Here is a 22,163-nt window from a genome sequence, read left to right as displayed (position 1 = left end):
AGTGTCATTTATCCTTGTTAACACACTAGTATTAGAAAAATGTGAACCGAGTGTATGAAAATACTTATCATTAGAGCTTGAGACAACCAATCTTATTATTCCTGCCACCACAATGATCATTTATCTCCACTTCAGTTAATTTTCTTATATCAATATTTTTAGTAGTCATTTTCTCAATATCTCTATGGAATTAGAGAATAAATTTATTTTTAGTGATCAAAATTTGTATTTGATTTAATTCTGGTAGTAAATCAAGACCAAAGATTTTGATATTCATTTCCAAATTTCAATATGCAAACTTCAACATGATTATCCTCAAAATTCAATGTTTAAGTTCCCTACACTTTTAATAGTACTTCAATGTTCCAAATACGATGATTTTGTAGATGACTAGCCTTAGGTTTCTATAACAACAAATTCAACATGTACATTTTTAGTAATATCATTAGCAATAGGAATTATTCTAACCATCATGCAATCCAATAACCATTGTTTTTAGTAGTTACAATTGTTATCACCAAAACAATGATCATCTAGCCTAATTTACTAGATGGATCAAAGTACACCATGTAAAGCCAATTTTACCATAGTAAAATCGCTTTCACTGTGAGAAATTACTTAATAAACCACCTTTGTTAAGTAATTTATAAGTAAACCCATGAATAATAATTAAATAAATTACTATTTATTTGATTTTCTTCTAGGAATAATTAATCAAACCATTGTTCAATTATTATTCTTTGTCATCTTTGACCCAATCATGAAAAAATAAACAGGTAAATCATTAATTATCTTAGTTTTCTCTAAGAATAATTAATTAATCACTAATTAAATATTATTATTTGTCAAATTTGACTAAATCTCTTAGGAATAATTAAATAAATCCTTATTTCTTTATTATTCCTTAACCAATTCCTTGAGATGATAAATAAATCATTTATTTATTTATTATTTCTAAATAAAAGTTTAAATACTTTTTCCCTCCTAACCAAATATAATAAAATATTCCAAGTGGTTATTCCAAGAATGGGGTTAATAATATTTTATTATTGCTCATTTTTCAAGGATAACTCAATATTTTTTTATAAATAGAAGGTTTTCCATTCATTATTCACTTTTGATTATTTTCATTGTTTCACTCATTGTTGTAACTCTAATTTTTTTCATTGTTGCGCACCATATTTTTGTTGGGTTTACACATTATAAAGGAGAGAGACTCTACACAAGCTGAAGATGTTTAAGGATAACCAAGAATCCATCCCATAGAGGGGGACTCGTAACATTTATTTGTTCCCTTCACAAGTGTTATAATAAAAACTATTCTTTGTATATCTAGTTTCCATTGGATGATTGGATTTATTATTATTTCTTTTTGCTATTTAACTATGATTGTGGCATAGATAAGGACTTTGGCAGGTTTTGTTTCTATCAATTGCTTCAGATCTACAATGATTAGCAATGATTTATATTGTTGAGACTATTTGTCATCCACAGTCTTAAGTGGGTTCTTTTCGTACATCATTGAGAAGAAAACTCTACAACACCAAGATTTGTATATTGGTTACATGATGACCTGTAAAAATGCTATATGAATCCATCTTCAAATTTGAGTTTATATAATGGTAAGTAGCTCCAGGATAAGAGTCTATAGTTTCCTAAGAAACTATAGTCTCTCTTCTCCATCACCCCATAGGCTTTCATCAGTAGCATCAATGATTTTTCATTCATATTTGGCTCAATAATTAACTCTAAATATCAACAATTGGTGACTCTCAACATCAACACTTAGTTTTGGTTCATATGAATACACAAAATTTCCAAGTTTAGTTCCTCCTTCTAACCATGTTCATCAATTCAAAATGCATCAAGGTCCCATTAAGGTAAATTGAAGGTAAACTTTGAATTTCTTCCAGTGTATTGAAAACATGGAAATTTATCAAACAACAAAGCTTTGAGCTAATTTTGATATATTTTCATGACCTTTCCTACACCCTTACTCCCCCTTTACTATACAATCCACTCATGATCATTATTACCATTCTCATATCCATTTTCCACCCCATAAAACTACTATTTAATGTCACGCAATATCATTATGAGCCTCAAAATTTGCATGCATGCATGCTATTTAACCACCCATCATCATGATTCCCCACATTGTAAATTTGAAATGAGATTTTGACTTGCATATTGCTTAGATATTAAATAGAATTACTAAGATCCTTACCCATTTACTAGCAGCAACAATTTCTCAGAGAAGAGTGTCTTCACATAATCTCACACTAAAATAATTGTAGCATCATGGAGAAACTCAGCGAAGTCATGCAATAGCCATGGTTGTTGGAAGTATTGGAAGCATATCCATCGTATAATGTTAACAAACCCATACTTAGAGCTACAAGGTGGCTTTTGTTCCTTAAGAAATTTTGGGAGCATAATGACTCTCTTACCAAAGAATTTGCAAAATGATTTGATGGTCAAATTGTTCATGTAGGAGATTTGGTGATGGTAGTGTTATATGAATCAATGGTTAAGCTAATGAACTATCTCAGACATCGGAGATGTTTTTAAATAATAAATAGGTTTAACAAGGAGTGTAGACTCAATTTGTTTTTCAACTATAGCCCAAATTGGGGAAAAGGTTTACCTAGGGCATGGATTACAAGGAAGTGGAGGAACTTGTTATTCATGTTGCAAAAATATTTTATATGCGAGGGGAGGTAAGTGTAATTTTACTTTACCACATTCATATCCTATTGTGTTTAGAAGCAAATGATCATTTTTTCCATTTATTTTTGCAAAATCCTGGGTAGAATGGTGAAGCACATACATAAAAATCCTAGGGAATTCAATTGTAGTTTGTATCACCATGGTTTGATTAAAATATTAATCACGGAAGAGTTACCTAAATTGGAATACATTTATAGTGCATAATGTATTTGTTGATGTGACTATTGCACATGAATAGATACCTCAGGAAGTGAATATTTTTTCTGAGCATGGTGATAGAAAAGAAAATGAAGACCTTAGACTCCATGAAGTTGAAGAATTCACTACTCGTGGAAAGAATTCTAAAAAAACCTCTATGAAGAAGGGATGTCCAAAACATGCTCCAATCACACCATTCATCCCTAGGAGAATTACTATGAGTATAGCCAAGGAGAAGCCTAAAAAAAAGGTGTGGACCCTTCATTGCCAAGTACTCCATTTCCAACCAAAAATAATACTTCCTTGCATAATAAACCAATCCAAATTGGGAACTCTTGTTGAAAATGCAACAAGATGATGGAACTTAGTGAAAAGAAGTCGCCTTCACTAAGTGGGCCCATAGGCTATTTTTGACGCAAAGTCTATTTTTAGACATATGGATCATGGTCTATGAGTTGCAGGATGCTATTTATGGATGATTGGTCATGTTGGTAAAAATAGATGGACCTTTATTTTTATACATATGGGCGGAGTCTATTTTTAGACTGCTAATCAAAAAATAGAACAGTCGAATATTATTAGCTCTTAATAATATTTGGACTATAAACATTATCTTATCCTCTTGCAGCACTTCAGTTCGAGCTACAGATGCGGCACATGAAACTGCTAGAAGGAAATATGATTTTCCTATGGGTTAGTTGAGCTATTGCATGATGGACTTCAGTTAGAACTCAAGTGATTGAGTTTGGTGGAGTTGATTGAGGAGTTGATGGAGTTGTGTTCAGTTTCACTTAGTTGAACTAGTTGTATTTAGTCTAACTTCCAAATACACTAGTGATGAGTGATGTGAATTAATTAATAATTAATTCACTAATTATTAACTCATAAATCAACTAAAGAATACATCAGTTAACTCAGTGTATGGATAGTTCAGTGGAGACAAGTGTTAGAGGTGGGTGAAAGGGTGAGACTACTATCAGTTGTGACTATAGCTGTGCATGAGATTTGCACAATCATTGATTGAGATTGCCAATGAGGATTGCGTAGTACAAGCCAAGGGAATCCGAACTTGGATCTGATCTATTCTCAACTTGGATTGCGCAGTAGAAGCAAGAAAACAGTGGAGGATATTTGAACCCGTGACTTGTTCAGATCTGAGCTAGTTTGTGTGTAGCATGTGGAGATAGTACTGAGTACTTGTGAGGAGAATTGTACTATGTATTGTTACATGTTCTCTATCATTATAATATACAGATAGTTGGGGGTTTTCAACTATATGCTTTCCCCATTACATATTGTGTTGATATGTGCGATTGATGTTTCAATGTGCGCATGCGATTGTTTTTTTAATTCCGCAAATTGATGATCAATGGTAGAGGAGGTTATGTATTATGCATGCATTCCCCAAATAGTGTATAATCAAGATAATCTCTGTGAATAAGTGTTATATATTCAAATTTTTACAACAATCACGTCCAATACAAGGAGTTTGCAACCCCTTTTCCAAAGAATTATGGAACTAAATTTTATGAGTCTAAAACTCCTATATATCAATACCTTAAGTTTGTTGGACCTTTATCACAAATTCCCAATGATTCTGAAAATACCATAGACCATTATGAGCCTAGAAATCCAACCATGTCTTTTAGTACCCCAAGAAAGCCAATCTCTTCAAAATTTAATAAGAAAAAAAAGAAGATTGAGAGACTAAAGATAAATATTGAAGAATTTAAAGTCTTGGATGAGTATGTAAAGAGTGAAAATACACTGTTAAAGGAAGAAAGTGCCCAACTGTAGGAAGAAATCAAGAAATTAAAATCAAACATTAAATTGTTTCATAAATTCACCAAGGCATAGCAAAAAAACTCAATATTTGGCATTACATAATAGGATATTGGAAAAGAAACTCAAGGTAGAGTAGAAGAGGAAATGGGCCAATGTGAATACATCAATTGGTACCCATTAACAAAATTGAATCATTAGTCAACTTTTGCTTAATTTTTAACAAATTTTGGTACTACGACATCAACTATATATCTTGTTTGCACGAGGACATGTAAAATATTAGGGGTGGGGGAGATGTTGAGCCTCTTGTTTGACATCATTTTCATTGCCAGTTATCTCCTTTGACCACATTCATACTCCCTTTTTATCATATCATCATTACTCTTACCACATTTTGTACAAAAGGGTCATTTGAGAACTTACAAGGTAATTACATTGTTAATTTAATGGATTTTCTATTGTTTTTGGTCAATTTTGGGATTAAAAGTTTTTATGATTGCTAATGGCAATTTAACCAATTCAGGTTCCATAAATCACATTAGGATTCGATAACACACCTCGTTGTTCTTTATATCTGCACACTTCTAGAAGGAAATACAAAACACATTTTTTTCTCTTAGATGCCTTAATATGCTTTCATTTTTATTAGTAGTTCAAGAGTAGACATAGTGAGCATTATCTTTCAATCAAATATATGATCAAAATATGCTAAGAACAACATGTTTAGCCAATGAATAGTTGTAGGAAATGACCAAGAATATTTTTGTATCACCTAATTTGATCATGGTCTATTCTTACCAAGAATTTACTAGACTTCCTTTCCTAATCTCTCATGATATGAATTTGATGCCCTCAGTGCATGGAACATGGGATTCAATAGGGTTCACCTATACACCTTTGTTAGTAATATGTAACGCTTATATAAAACAAACATAAAGTAATGTAATGTACTATTTTTTTGAGTGAACCATTATTTAAAATAATCAATTAGTGTATCATTTGATTAATCAATCATTAGGTTGAGGAACATATGCACCAATTATCAATGTGTTATTGAAATTTCTCCATTAGTGTAAAGGGGTTGAGCTAATGTTCCCAAAAAATTACTTGTGCATATTTAGTTTGTAGTACTTTAATTTAATAAGAAATATGAATCCAACTATTGATAAGTGTAGTTAATTCACAGTTTACCCTTGTGAATTTCATGAACAATGTGTGTTTGATTAATATGATTAATTGCTATGTTTTTTAATGATTGCATTTTAACGAGTGTTATTCCTCTGTAGAGAAGATAAGTCTCCATTGAAGGTTGAATGATATATTGTGTTTCTCATTTTGTTGCATGAACACTTGATATCAACGAAATATTGTAGCCCATGTCATTAAGAAACTTTTTGTTGTCAATCCAATGATGAGAGATCTCTTTGTAAAGTGTTAGTTGATGTAACAGATTGATTTTGTTTTTAGTATTTGCTTGCATGTTTTCATTTTGAAATCAAACTTAGTAACCTATAGAATAAAAAATTATCATTGAATACTCGAAAATATATTTGATTCATAAATAAGTACATGAACATTTAGGAATAACACTTGAATGAAAGACAATATTTTATGCACAACAAAGAATTTCATTGATTTACCATCTAGTGAACGATACCTCTACAGCATTCGTAGTTTTTCTTTTGAGTCACTTAAATTCAAAAAGTGCAAATCTTGTTTTGCAGTATTAAATCAAAATCTAAATTTTTTTCTCATAGATTAGAAAGTCCATCTATGTCCTAAACCCTGCACAAACAATGTTAGTATCTCACAAGCTTATGTCCCTAGATTGATAATTTAATGTCTAGAATTTAAGTAAATTACATTGACTAATAGACAACATGTTGGAGTATAATGAAAGATTATAGACATGCCATTTGTAAACATAATCCAGATTGTGGAAATAATGAACTTTAAATAAATTAATCAATAAAGAAATACATTTAGTACATTAACACATTAGATTAAATGTTTATTATAAGAAATATCAAAGTATACAAATTCCCATGCATCCAATCACATTTGGATTTTTTTCTTCAAATTATGTATGCATTTCAATTAATATAATTATAAATCCAATATATACATTTATTCCATATTTTTCTTATGCCCCAATGAAACATTAAAATGTGGTCGCAATGCACTCCACCTTTGAAAAGTGATAAGTGGTATGTGAAGTTATATTTAATGAATAACACATCACTGGAAGACAAACTCTGTATTGCATGCACAACAAATATCTTGTTTCCTTCCTTTCCATAAATCACATTTTGTCATTATAGTATTCCTTAAACAAATAATTTGTTCTAAACAATGATCATCTAGAGTTATTTATGAAGCTTAAAACTTTGTCATGATTGTGTGGATGACCATCATGAGCATCAATATATAATAGGTTCTTCCCATAAAAGTTTCCAAAAGCATAATCATTCAAGAAAATACTATACATGGTATTGTTGTTTGTATTTAACATTATTCAAGTACTTATATTGACAATAACAAGAACTGTAAAACAACATAATTGCTACCTACTAGTTGGAAGAATAAAAACATGTGAATTCATAACAACCTAAGATATTCATACAGTGTTTTAGACTTGGTAATCATGTGATTATTACCACAAAAACACAATTTAATCTAAATAGTGGGCACATAGAGGTACGACGTCTATGTTTCATACAAATCATGATTATAGGGATTTAGTTTTTACTTTGTCATTTAACAAGAAGTGATAACTCCTTGTTATTATCTAATAATTAAACCTATCTTTATTTGTACTTGGACATTGTTCCTATATATAGTTAATTCATAGTTTACCCTTGTGAATTTCATGAACAATGTGTGTTCGATTAACAAGATTAATTTCTCTGTTTTTATTTCTTTCATTTTACTGAGTGTTATTCCTATGTAGAGAAGATAAGTCTCCATTGAATATTGAATGACATATTGTGTTTCTTATTTTGTTGCATGAAAAATTGAATTGATATTAGTGAAATATTGCAGCTTGTATCATTAAGAAACTTTGTGTTGTTGATCCAATGATGAGAGATCTCTTTGTAAAGTGCTAGTTGATGTAATGGATTGATTTACTTTTTAGTATTTTCTTACATGTTTTCATTTTGAAATAAAAATTAGTAACCTATAGAATAATAATTCTTATTGGAGTCTAGAAAATGCATTTGCTTCAAAACCAAGTTCATGAACATTTAGGAATAACACTTGAATGAAATACAATCTTTTATGCCCAACAAAGCATTTCTCTAATTTACCATCTAGTGAATGAGACCTCCATAACATTCGTAGTCTTTATTTTGAGTCACTTAGATTTAAAAGGTGTAAATATTGTTTTGCAGTGTCAAATCAAAATCTACAATTTTTACTCAAAGATTAGATAATCCATGTATGGCCTAAACCCTGCACATACAATGTTAATATCTCGTAATCTTATGCCCCTAGATTGATAATTTAATGTTTAGAATTTAAGTAAATTAAATTGACTGATAGAAAACATGTTGGGGTATGATGGAAGATTATAGACATTACATTTGTAAAAATAATTCATATTATGGAAATAATGAACTTTAAATAAATTAATCAGTAAAGAAATTCATTTAGTACACTACCACATTAGACTAAATGTTTATTGTAAGCAATATCAAAGAATAGAAATTTTTATGCATCTAATCACATTTGAATTGTTTTCTTCAAATTATGTAAGCATTTCAATTAATATACTATAAATCCAATATATACATTTATTCCATATTTTTCTTATGTCCCAATGAAATGTTAAAATGTAGTCCCAATGCACTCCACCTTTGAAACGTGATAAGTGGTTATGGAAGTTGTAGTTAATTAATAATACATCACTAGAATACAAACTGTGTATTGCATGCACAACAACAATATTTTTGCCTTCCTTTCCATAAATCGCATTGTGTCATTATAGTGTTCCTCAAACAAAGAATTTGTTCTAAACAATGAACATCTAGAGTTATTTATGAAGCTTGAAAATTTTTCATGATTGTGTGGATGACTCATGGCTATTGATATATAATAGTTTCTTCCCATCAAATTTTCCAAAACCATAATCATTCAAGAAAATACAATACATGGTAATGTCGTTTGTATTTAACATTATTCAAGTACTTAGATTGACAATATCAAGAACTGCAAAACAACATAATTGCTACCTACTACTTGTAAGGAATAAAAACATGTGAATTCATAACAACCTAATATATGCATACAATATTTTAGACTTGGTAATCATGTGATTATTACCACAAAACATGATTTAATCTTAATAATGGGCACATAGAGGTAGGGCGTCTATGTTTCATTCAAATCATGATTATATGTGTTTAGTTTTTACTTTGTAATTTAACAAGAAGTGATAACTCCTTGTTATTATCTAATAAATAAACCTATCTTTGTTGGTATTTGGACATTGTTCCTACTAAGTGATATCACATTTTAGATCTCCTAGTAGAAATACTTTAGGTAGTTGATATCATTCCATCATTCACTAAACTCTCGATTGACACAAAAGAAGAGATGGGTTCGACACTTTACCTTTCTAAATTTCATGAACAATGTGTTTTGGATTAATAGGATTAATTGTTATGTTTTTATTGCTTGCGTTTTATTGAGTGTTATTCCTCTGTAGAGAAAATAAGTCTCCATTGAAGTTTGAATGATATATTGTGTTTCTCATTATTTTGCATGAACACTTGAATTAATATCATTGAAATATTACAACCTATGTCATCAAGAAACTCTGTGTTGTCAATCCAATGATGAGATATCTATTTGTAAAGTGTTAGTTGATGTAATGAATTGGTTTTGTTTTTAGTATTTGCTTCCATGTTTTCATTTCGAAATCAAACTTAGTAACCTGTAGAATACTAATTCTCATTGAAGACTAGACAATATATTTTCTTCATAAACATTTAGGAATAGAACTTGAAAGAAAGACAATATTTTATTCCCAACAAAGAATTTATGTGATTTACCATCTAGTGAATGAGAACTCTATAGCATTCATAGTCTTTATTTTGAGTCACTTAGATTTAAAAAGTGTAAATCTTGTTTTGCAATATTAAATCAAAATCTAAAAGATTTTCTCATAGATTGGAAAGTCCATTTATGTCCTAAACCTTGCACATTTAATGTTAGTATCTCGCAAGATTATGCCCCTAGATTGAGAATTTTATGTCTAGAATTTAAGTAAATTAATTTGACTAATAGACAACACCTTGGAGTATGATGGAAGATGATAGACATGCCATTTGTCAACATAATCCATATTATGGAAATACTGAATTTTAAATCAATTAATTAGTAAAGAAATTCATCTAGTACATTAACACATTAGACTAAATGTTTATTATAAACAATATCAAAGTATACCAATTCTCATGCATCCAACCACATTTGAATTTTTTTCTTTAGATTATATAATAATTTCAATTAATATAATTATAGATCCAATATATACATTTGTTCCATATTGTTCTTATGCCCCAATGAAATGTTAAAAGATATTTTAACTTCACCTTTGAAAAGTGACAAGTGGTATATTGAAGTTATAGTTAATTAATAACACATCACTAAGAGAAAAAATATGTATTACATGCACAACAACAATGTTTTTTCCTTCCTTTCCATAATTACATTTTGTCATTATATTGTTCCTCAAACAATGAATTTGTGATAAACAATTAGCATCTAAATTTATTTATGAATCTTGAAACTTTGTCATGATTGTGTGGATGACCATCATGACCATCGATATATAATAGGTTCTTCTCATAAAAGATTCCAAAAGCATAATCATTCATGCAAATACTATACATGATAATGTTGTTTGTATTTAACATTATTTAGGTACTTAGATTGACAATACCAAGAACTACAAACACATGTGAATTCATAACAACCTAAGATATGCATACACTATTTTAGACTTGGTAATCATGTGACTATTATCACAAAAACATGATTTAATCTGAATAATGGGCACATAGAGGTATGACATCTATGTTTCATAAAATCATGATTATAGGGGTTTAGTTTTTACTTTGTCATTTAACACGAAGTGGAAAATCCTTGTTATTATCTAAACATAAAACCTATCTTTATTTGTACTTGGGCATTGTTCCAACTCGGTGATATAATATTTTAGATATCTTAATAGATAATAACAATAAAACCTATCTTTGTTTGTACTTGGACATTATTCCTACTGGGTGATATAATATTTTAGATCTCCTAATAGATATACTTTATTGGTAGATTTGTTGAGCTAGCCGCCTACTCAAGTCTTTCAAATCGTAGAAGTGCATTGTGCATCCTATGACATATGGAAAGAATGTATTTGAAGCCCATGTTCTTATATTTTATGTGAACTCTTGTGAAATCTATATAGTAAGCTAATCTAAGGCATGTATGAAGAGGTTTCATGAGTCGATGATATGGTGGGAAGATTTAGAATGAATCGTATGGAGGGTTGGTATCAAAATGGTTTACAAATGAGTCGTCAGCTCGTGTCGTGAAGCTAATTGTTCTTCATAAATTGCATCTCCCTAAATAAACTAATTAAGCTAGTTCTTCGTTAGATAGGACTAAGAGAGATAATATAACTTATAGGGATAGTTTAGTGTGCACTACGTGGAGTAGAGCCAATATAGAATAAATCAGGGATGGTCATAAAAGCTAGGTCCTTTCCCATATACTATGTTAGTCTGTCTAAATGCACCTTTCTCTCTTAAGTTAAGTTACTGGGGTGGTCTATACGGGGTTTTTTTTTCAATCTATTGAGGGCAGGGCAGAGAGTGTAGAGACAAAAAAGATATAAAAGAGTTAGGTATGTTCCCTCTCAACAGTAGCTTATTTTTTAATAAACATAGTGCATATCTCATTAGCCTTGACAGGGTGCACACAAACGTACCTACCAAACCTCCCTCTTCGGACCCAAGCTCCAAGGAAAGAAATAAATAAGTGGGGTGATCCTACAGCAGTATCACAGAAACTGGAAAGACCAAAGAATATCGATTCCTAGTTCCGAATGAGGATTTATGGTCCCAGCTTACCTAAAAGTTGATTTGGTATAACAATTTGCTAAGGGAAAAGTAAAATAAACCCATTATGAAATTCGTAACATAGTTAAGGAAATAATATATTGCGAGTGGAATGTCTCACTACCTCTCCCAATCATCTAATTTTGGCTAACAAGTGTGTGTATCAAGGGGCAATACAGCGCATGAGAATTCCAATTTTAATGTTTTATCACTAGACCTAAGAAATTAGAGAAATACCTAGGGTTGCCTTGGTCATTAAGTTGATGCCTAACCCTGGCTTGAAGGAAAAACCTGGATTATAATACCCTTTGATTAGGCTTTGAACAAGCAAGGAATAACCTCTATATCAATGCTCTATCCTTTTAGGTGGAAAAACCTGGGTAGTGAATTTACCATCCTGACAGGCCACGTTAAAGCGAATTTCTTGTCATTATTTCTCAGGTTAGCTGGAAGAGAAAAATGTTGGAAAGGAAGAGGAGGGAAAACACAAATTCCACATACAAAACTTACGAGTTGTGGCTCTTCTATTGATCACACAAAAACTTGATTCTTACAATGAACTCGGTGAAGGGTATTTAACCTCTTCCAACTAGCGACTCGCCCAAAATATCTTAACATGCACACACACTTAACTCAGTTAACTCACACTCTAAATATGGACTGCACTTAACACATCATCCATCACCCGACTTGACTCAACACTTAGTTAACTGATTCTCTAATTTTATCCAACCCCTCATGCGGGAGTAATTACAATTTCTAAAACTCCCCCTTAATTATGACTATATGAATCAACATGACTCAACATGACTTAACTATGCTTACTAGGCTTATAAAAGAAATTGACTCAATTGTCACTCAAACATGCTTGCTGGTCTATGTCTCATCTAGGCTTACAATGACTCAATACTTTCACAATTTTGCATTTTCTTTTTCTCTTCTTCCAAATTTTATATCCTCGAAATTGCTTCATTCTCTGTTGCGCTTTCTTATTGTAGGCTCCATATTCCTTTACTTGTTGTTGTTGCAATTTTTCTTTGATTTTTCTTGAATTTGTGCTGAAACACAATTTGATCTTGTCTACTACATCTTCCTCTTCAAATATTCATTCAACCATGGACTACTGCCACAACATTGCATCTTCAAACTGTCTTATTTTCTCTGCTTCTTGCACTTCATATTCCTGACTTTCTTTCTGTCATATTTCTTGATAGCAGAATATTATCTCTTCTTGACTCCATTGCTGAAAAATGGTTTCAATGCATTCATCTTTGTCTTTAGAAACATCCATATCATTCTTTTCACTTTCATCATTAGGTACTGTTGTTTTTTTCTATAATTTGCACACTCAAGATCATCACTCACCATTTCATTAAATTATTTTATTCCAACTACTGCTTTAAGACTCACATCAATTTGTTCTATTGGTTTTTTAATCCATTCTTCAATGAGCTTCAAATATGCATCAAATTTATTAACAACCTCACTTTCAACTTCTGCTCTTGTGTTATTCTGAACACCCATATATTAAAAAACAATGTTAAAAACATCTTTATTATGCTCTTCATTGAGAGCTTCTTGCTCTACCTCTTCCTTCCCTGCCTTGTTTTCCATTGCATGAAGGGTGTCTTCCACTGTTATTCTGTTAGTGGATATTCTCATAAAAAACTCTTCAATCACTTTATGCTCTTCTTGATCATCAGTTGCTGCTAGATCACATACTACTTCATGAGTAGTTCCATATGCTTCATATCTTGCAGCTATAGAGACAGCTTCAACATTCAATGCTTCATCAAACATTGTGCTTACCATATTGCCACAATCAATATCTATTTCAAAAAAGAAACCATACATAACATCAACATAATGTTCATCCACACTATGGTGGGATATTCGAGTATGTGTGTGCTTATGGACAATTTCAACTTCACCAAATCCATTAGTTGCAACTGGATTCACCAATTCACATCTAACTTTGCAATCATCATCCACATGTGTCTCATCCCAGTGGGATTCACCATCATCTGCATCATCCATGTTACAGTGGATTCCTTGAGAATTTATATGATCTTACTCTGCTTCACATACAAAGGCTTCAACTTCTCTCTTTGCAATGTTTGTTGCATCTTCTTCATCCATATGCATGCTTGCATAATGGGTTTCAATTTTGTGGTCTTGACAACCATCATCCACTTTTGAGTGGGATTCTCCAAGCTCTGATTTCCTCTCAGAGTCTTGCTCATCTACTCTAAGATCTACGGCTGACTTCTTTTCTTGTGACATAACATGTTTCTGCATGTCTCTGCTCCTTACAGAAAATTATTCTTTCAAGATTTTCCACGCTTCCTTGCAAGTTGTAGCTTTTTCTATCTTGCACAAAAAATTCTCATACAATGCTTATTTTATAAAATTCAATGTTAAAACATCACATACTTCATCATATGGGTTATTAGAATCGTACTCAATTAACTCTTTAGCTCAAAGAAAAGTTAACATCTTGATAACCCAATGATCAAAATATTTACTTGTAAACATAGGAGGTGGTAGCAGATCAAAGCTACACCAATCACCCTCGATTTCTTCTTTGTCTTCTGCTAGACTTCTCAGTTCCTCGGCTGCGGCCTGAACCTCTCTAAACATGGCAATGATCTTTGCCTCTTCTTTTCAATTCCTTTTCTTAATATGCTCTAGTCGCGCTTTGTGACCCATGACTGTGGTATTTCCTTTGTCTTATAGTTTCTTTCCTGATTGCATGAGGCTATCTTCCATATCGCCCTCGAAAGAAAATATGATTTTCAATATCCGCCCCTGTAAGGCACTATCTTTACCCAAGAAACTGTCATGGTTGACAAAACACAAAAATAATTTTGTAGACTACCAGATGTTTCAAAGCCCTAAATTCTATTATTCAATAAAATACTTTTTTTTCTTTGATTCCCTTTTATTAAAAAAAACTCCCAAAAAATTTCTTTATACCATGCAAACTTTTCAAAACTCTACCATACACCTTTTTCTTATTATTTTAAAACTTAAAAAGAGTTTTCCACTCCTCTTTAACCTTAAAAAAATCCTTTATAAACAAAAATTTTTAATATGCCTTTAAATTCAAATCATCCCTCTTAATAATAAAGGAGCCTTTTAAAGCTTTATCAATGTAAAAATAACTTTAGAATTTCAAAAATCCTCTCACCATATAAACCAATGAATCTTGACTTCGAATCTTTTATCAAAAAATCCTCTTCGCTCTATTAACGCGGCCTTATCTGATGAAGCGTTGCATGCTAACACCATCCACGATATAGAAGGACCGAGTTAGTCCTCTAACACTCTGAAACCTCAAGGAACCCACGTGCTGTTGGATCTAAGTTTACCTCTTGTAACGCGGTGCTTGTTGACACCAACATGTGTTATAACTCCCTGTATACAACCTACAAGGTGCGTTATAATATTAACCAAGAGAAAAAATATCTCTCATCTCACACGGATCATTGCTAATCCGCTCTCCCTGACTCTTTGTAACCTCGCTCTAATACCAATTTGTTGGAAAGGCAGAGGAGGAAAAATACAAATTTCACTTACAAAACATACGAGTTGCGGCTCTTCTATTGATCACAAAAAAACTTGATTCTTACAATGAACTCGGTGAAGGGTATTTAACCTTTTCCAACTAGTGATTCACCTAAAATATCTTAACATGCACACGCACTTAACTCAGTTAACTCACACTCTAAATATGGACTGAACTTAACACTTCATCCATCACTCAATTTGAATCAATGCTTAATTAACCGATTCTCTAATTTTATCCAAATGCTCATGAGGAAGTAATTACAATTTCTAACAAAAAAACAATTGAAGGCACAACAACAAAATGAATTCAATGACAAGTAGTTCTTATTTTATATAATCCCTCCCTTATATTATAGCTAAGTTCTTCTTATGTTTGTTTCATGGTAGTTCTTGTCTTCATTTAAGTAGTTGTTCTTAGCCTATCATTCCTATATTTACTTGGATTACCATATACAATTCAGGTCAATATTTCCCCAGCCAGGGTCAGTAAGATGGGAAGGAGAGGCTATCAAATCTGTCTGTTTCCCGGGACTACTATTGATCTCTGATCTAGCCCTCCTTGACCTAGAGACCTGCCCTCCCTCCACCTTTTTTTGACCAGAGCTTTCATCATCGATCAACTCTAGTCCAAGATAGCATTGTTGTTTTCATTCCCATAATTAGTAACCCTAATTCTCTATCCTGTGCTCTAGGCTATCCTTGTGCAAGCAAGTTATAACTGGGCTATCATTATTTTGCATGGTATATCATTGGTTAAATAGGTGGATTTATCATCATTTGCTCACTATCCTTAGGCTCATCAACCTCTCAAATTATTGTACTTATCAATCCCATTAACCTATTTGGGGTCACTTGCTAGAAATTAAGAAAATTAGAGTCTCTCACGTGCATGCATACGTTGACCTTGTCCATGTTATAGCCAACCTCTACAGCCTCTAAAGTAAGTCTGTAGTGCAGAAATAATGTTTTCCCACTAAGATTCTTGGCTGACTAAATTGGTTGTTAAGGTATCACTCCATTCACAAAGGTTGGGTGAAGCAGTAAAGTATGAAAAACCACAGGTATATGCACGTAAGTAAAGGGATAGCAAGTTATTGGGCTGGTAAGCCTACATACCCACATAGCTGCTCATTGCGCTTGTTCCTCTAGATGCTACCACTACTGGATAGGCCATTACAAGCATGAAAAACGGAATGGAGTACACACAAAAAGCAGCAAGTTCGAGCAATTCGGATGGACGAGGAACAATTAAACCCTGTTATTGCTTGTGTGGTTATGTTCCATAGGTAGTCTGATCAGGCCTCACCGAATCAGTGTAAACAAATGCAATATTCACCATTTGTCTTTAGCATATCGGGGTTCCTAGTGGGTCCATGGATGATTTCATTTGGAATATTTGGGGAATCAACAATCGACATAATCTTAGGGTGGCAGAGCGACCAAATAACCATCCATCTAACCCTTCCACTAAATTGACCACCCATAGCCGGCCATTAGGATTTGAAACTTAACCTTGAGTCAGTTGATCCAATTGATGGAGTCGTTGGTTAAGCAGCAGTTTAAGATAGCCCTAGCTTCTCTTCATCTAGTTCAAGATCCATCCCTTAATCCAGAAGCTTACCTAGTTACAACAACATACCTAGAAACAAATAAATCATCATAGATAGAGGCATGAGCTCCCTTCTTGAATTGCTCCTCCACTTTTGAAAAGGATTGGGTTAGCTCTACACATACAAACACAACCCATGGCATAAAATCTCCCAACTAACTACAAACTCAAATACTATACACAGGTTGCTCACTGACATGACGAATGTTAGGTAGTTGACACGATTCCATCATTCACTAAAACTCTCAATTGACACAAAATAAGATATGGGTTTGACACATTATAATAAAGTCTATTTATCTCTTAAATTTTAAAAAAATTACCATATGGAAGAGTCCCTGCATATATATATTGTATAGCCAATCAAAATGAAAAGGGTTGAAGGTGAACCCTCAACTTTTCACACTATCGACTTGGGGTAATTTATCATTCACATATAATGGGATAGTGTGAAAAGTTGAGGGTTCACCTTCAACCCTTTTCATTTTGAATGGTTATTGAGTATTAGGGTGTAACCCTAGCTTAGGATGGTTAGTTAAGGATGCCATTCTACAATTGGTTGGGTAAATTGGATATTCATTTTCATATGCTACTTTTGCATATACTACTTTCTCATGTTATCTTGTTCCATATAAGATCTCATGACATTTTTTTATAGGATGGATTGGTGGAATATCCTATGTATCATAATCTAATGTAAAATTAGGATCTTGATAACTTAAAAGGACATTATATCAAACTTAAATCAATGTGAGTGTAAAGGTAAAAGATACTAAATCAAAGAATTAACATATAAATAAAATTCAAACTAACTAAAAATGAAAATGGACAACTTGGTGGAGGTAGGTCTTGAAGCCCTACAATTGGTGGAGCATGATTTCAAGATATACAATTGCCAAAAGATATTGAAAGTATACAATTCAACTGGTGGGGTATTGTGACATTAAGAACATTGAATCTACTAATCAAGTCACCATATTAGATAAATTCTCAAACATCACTTATTGTTGAACTTAGTGTTGCTTTAGTGTGGAGTCAACTAATTGAAGAAGTTTGAGTCACTGATAGAATATAGACCCAAATTCCATAAATGGAAGATAATGTCATGCTTGAATATGGTGAAAATGGCTTTATTTTTTTGAATTTAACTCTATAGAAGTTCAAGTAGAATCAATTCTTCATTGAAAGAAAAGCTCTATTAAGGTGTTAGTAGATTCTTTTTTACCCTTTTAAAAATATGTAAAAGTGAGCAACACCTAAATATAAATTTGTCTTAGTTATGATTGAGGTCACAAAGTTTGTGGTATACCTTCAAAGTAAGCAAGGATTATTATAATAGATCCAACGCCCAAGGAATCATTAACGGAAAGGAGTATTGATAATTTATCATCTTAAACATACCTCAAAAGCTATTTTTTTTCTCATCATTATCTTTTGCTCATTGAGAGATTTTCAAAAAATTATAACTTTGTTAAATTTTTAGTTTGCAACACAAGGTTCTGGCCCTTTGAAGATTTACTTACTTCTTGTTTTTTCCACATCAACTTCCATACTCTAGAAACCTTAACATGGATTATGTGCCATTCGTATCTTGCCATTTCATCCTTGGTATGGCTACCTCACACATATTGAGATAGAAATACATTTTTATTGAGCCTTGATTGAATAAGTAGCTCTTTGGAAATTGTTGACATTGAAAGATGCCTTTTTGAGAAAGGTCGATAGCTACCTTTATGAGATTCCCGATGATATTTTTTTTAGAACTATCAAGGTAAAATTACTAACTAATATTCGATCAATGAAAAAAAAAATTTGAAATTTGTCATGAGGCTCTTGACGAACGCTCTACAAGTCTGGGCGTAGCAAGACACTCATGACTTTAAAGAAAGTGAGAGAGTAGCTATCAAGGGAGGTTTTTGTCTGGGCGAGTACTAGCCACCAGTGTTATTTATTTAGTAGGTGCAATAGTGAGTATCAATTCTTTATTAATAGCTAGTATTCACTTGGGATTTTGAGAGCAAGGAAAAGTGGCTTCACACCTCACCCATATGATGGATGAGTGATAAATCCCTTACATTTTCTAGGTTTTTTTACTGAAGTAGCCTGTACTTGTAAAATATACCCATGTATCAGATCTCCCGTTCCTTTGAAATTATTCCTTTCTAAGGATCACTAACAAGTGTTGGAGTTTTTTTTCAAAAATTGCAATAGGAAATGGTTTTCCTTGACTACTGATAGCTCTAGTAGGTATGCTGAAAAGTGGATGAATCACAAATTTTTCCATTGCATTGATTTCCCATCCATAGTTTTCTAAAAATTGTCACATTGTATTTTATTTAGATCATTGATGACCATCGAGGATTTGTCAAAAAAGTGAAAACCACCATGTTTCCTTCCAAATGTTGAGAACCTTCAAAGATTTGTTCAGAAGTGCAAAAAGGGATGTCTTTGGAAAGTTCCAATAAGATCATAGATATTCATATCATGATCAGAATTGGATATTTTTCATTGATCCTTCATGGACTAGGCCATGTGCACCATGTCCACATCATTTTTAATATAAATCAAGTGATTGACCATACATTCCATGCCATCATTTGTCCAAAAAAATCACTAGGCTCCAGGTTAATTTTCCAAGTGTTGAAGTATTCTTCATCCCATCACTAAGAAATCTTCCTTTATGACCAAGACAATCTTTTCTCCTCACTAAATCTTCTTCCTTCATCATCAAGACAAACCTTTCTCTTCACCAAAACTCCCTCCTTTATTGGTGAGCCAATCATTTCTCCTCACCAGTGTATTTCTAAAATGCCTTCTTTTTCTTGTCACTACGCCAATGAGATATTCTGTCTTTTTCATTGATAAATGGAAAATATTTCACATTTTTTTTCCTAATCACTGATGCATAATATCTCTTTCACCAAGATCTGTTTTTTATGTCATCAATGTGTGGATGAAAATTATATTTCTTTTTTAGCGAAACAAGAAAAATACCTCATTTTATCCAAGGATTCAAACTTAGTCACTTTGACCTTAAACTTTTTCTAAGTTATGTGGAAGGATAACCAAGACCCAATAACTAAGTAGATTCCTTCAATAACTTAGCTAAAGCATCAAAAAATGGATTTATAGAGTCTTGAAGACCCTATTTGGTTCAGGTATGGATAAGGATGCTGAACGCATTCCCTTATGTTTTGGAATGTATCACCATGCATATAAGATTTAGGGTTTCAACCCTTTGGGAAATTCCTTCTCGCATGGACAAGGAAAACAAAGGACTCCATGATCCTAAGAAGGAATTCATTAAAAAACACACAACTTGACTCAACATAAGTCTAAGGACTTAGACCTGAACCACAATATCAAGTGCAATCTATACGACATATTTACACCTTCAACTTGATGCCAAAGCAATCAGAGGATGATAAAACATATTTTCTAGTGCATGTGTCAATCAATTATAACAAGAAGATTCAACTAGTGTAACCAACCTTGAAGACACATATACAAGTTCAATTTACAAGCCATACCATTTTCATTCAACTGACCTCCAATACTTTTAGTTATATGCATATAAACTTAGTCATAAATTTCCACATGGAAATTCACATAAATGAGTTAAGAAATTCATTGCATCTCTACCATTTAACTTAGCATGCATTTATATACAATTATATTAAAAAAATACTCATCCATGAGATAACAACATAGACATTATGAAAATATATATAAAAACCAAATTGTATGTGTGTGTGTGTAGACATGGCATGAAACAAAAGAGATGATTATGTAAAACAAAAATTATTAGTTGAATAGGGAAGAGTGATTTTTCCACCTAACCATAAGCTCAATTTCACGTATGGATTTATATAGTTGGCTGCCCCCTAGCTAGGAAAATGATACCACAAGGGGAATTTTTGTAATCACTCAAAATAATTGGTTAAGTGAAGGCCACTCTCCCTCATAGGGAAAGATAAATAAGTTAATCTTTTCCATTGAGCCTAGGTCTCCGTAATCCCTAGGTGCCTATTATCTAGCTTGCATAGCATATGAAGAAATCCCTATACTACTCCACAATCCATCATCAATTCCCTCATCTCATGCTTCTCATGCTCACCCAACAATAATTAAATCATAACCCTATCAACTCATTAGTGGTCTTAGAGGTTCCTTCTTTGAATTCAAGGCAAATAATCACCTCTCTTAGTTACCACTTATGTCCCTCTATTCCTAGTTGAATCTATCAGTGAATACATGTACCTCCACTCACTCGTGTAACTCTCTTCTCATCACTATATAAAACTTTATTTTTTGTCTTTTTCAAGGTACTCCTTGGTAATCCATGAATTCCTAGGCTAATTACTCTCACCCATCCCATGAAAATGATGTTGATATACTTCTCAACTAGCACCCCATGCTCCCATAATTGTGGATGGTAGCTTCTTCAATCACCAAGATTCTTTTAATTAGTGTTATTTGGGAAAGTGGGAAGAACAAAGGAATTAATTCAAATTCAAATTTCACAATATGGATTTGCAGAGGTTTCTAGCAACTGTAGACAAGGAAATTCCCATGTAACCACCCCTCCCACATTTACCCACTTTTAAAATCTCTCTAGGGTAAACATGAGGTGAGTGTCACTGTGATGATTTAACCTCCAAGTTATAGTTATGGAAGTAGGGCCTACAAACTGGAAGTAATCTGATATCACTTAGAGACTACAGATCACTCATTAGAGAAGTTTTGAGGTAAAAAATGGGTATCAAAACAAAAATGTACAACAAAAATCAACTCTATAAGAACCATTAACATTAAATATGATGATGTCAACCATGGAGGATGATTCACCATTTTTGGAGTAAAAAGATTAAAAGATTAAAAAAAAAACTATTTTTTCAACTTATCTCCCAACAATGTCTCTCAAATTTTGAGTGGGAGCACTTGTTGGATGCATAATCTAATTTTTCATCCAACGAGTGGTCCCAATCGAAATTTGAGTAAAATCGTAGGGAGATAAGTTGAAAAAAGTAGTTTTTTCTTTTTTCCCTCCAAAACTCGATGAGGTAATCTAATCTTATTTTATTATTTCTACTATTATTTTATAATATTCCTTAGGAGGTCCATTTTAGACCTCAAAATTTCTCTAATGC

The sequence above is a fragment of the Pinus tabuliformis genome, chromosome 9, assembly GCF_031772625.1.
Source record: "Pinus tabuliformis cultivar Carrire ecotype Pingquan chromosome 9, CPIR1, whole genome shotgun sequence".
In the NCBI taxonomy this organism is placed as follows: Eukaryota; Viridiplantae; Streptophyta; class Pinopsida; order Pinales; family Pinaceae; genus Pinus; species Pinus tabuliformis.
The sequence above is the reverse complement of the archived record's forward strand: the minus strand, read 5'-3'. Positions refer to the sequence as shown.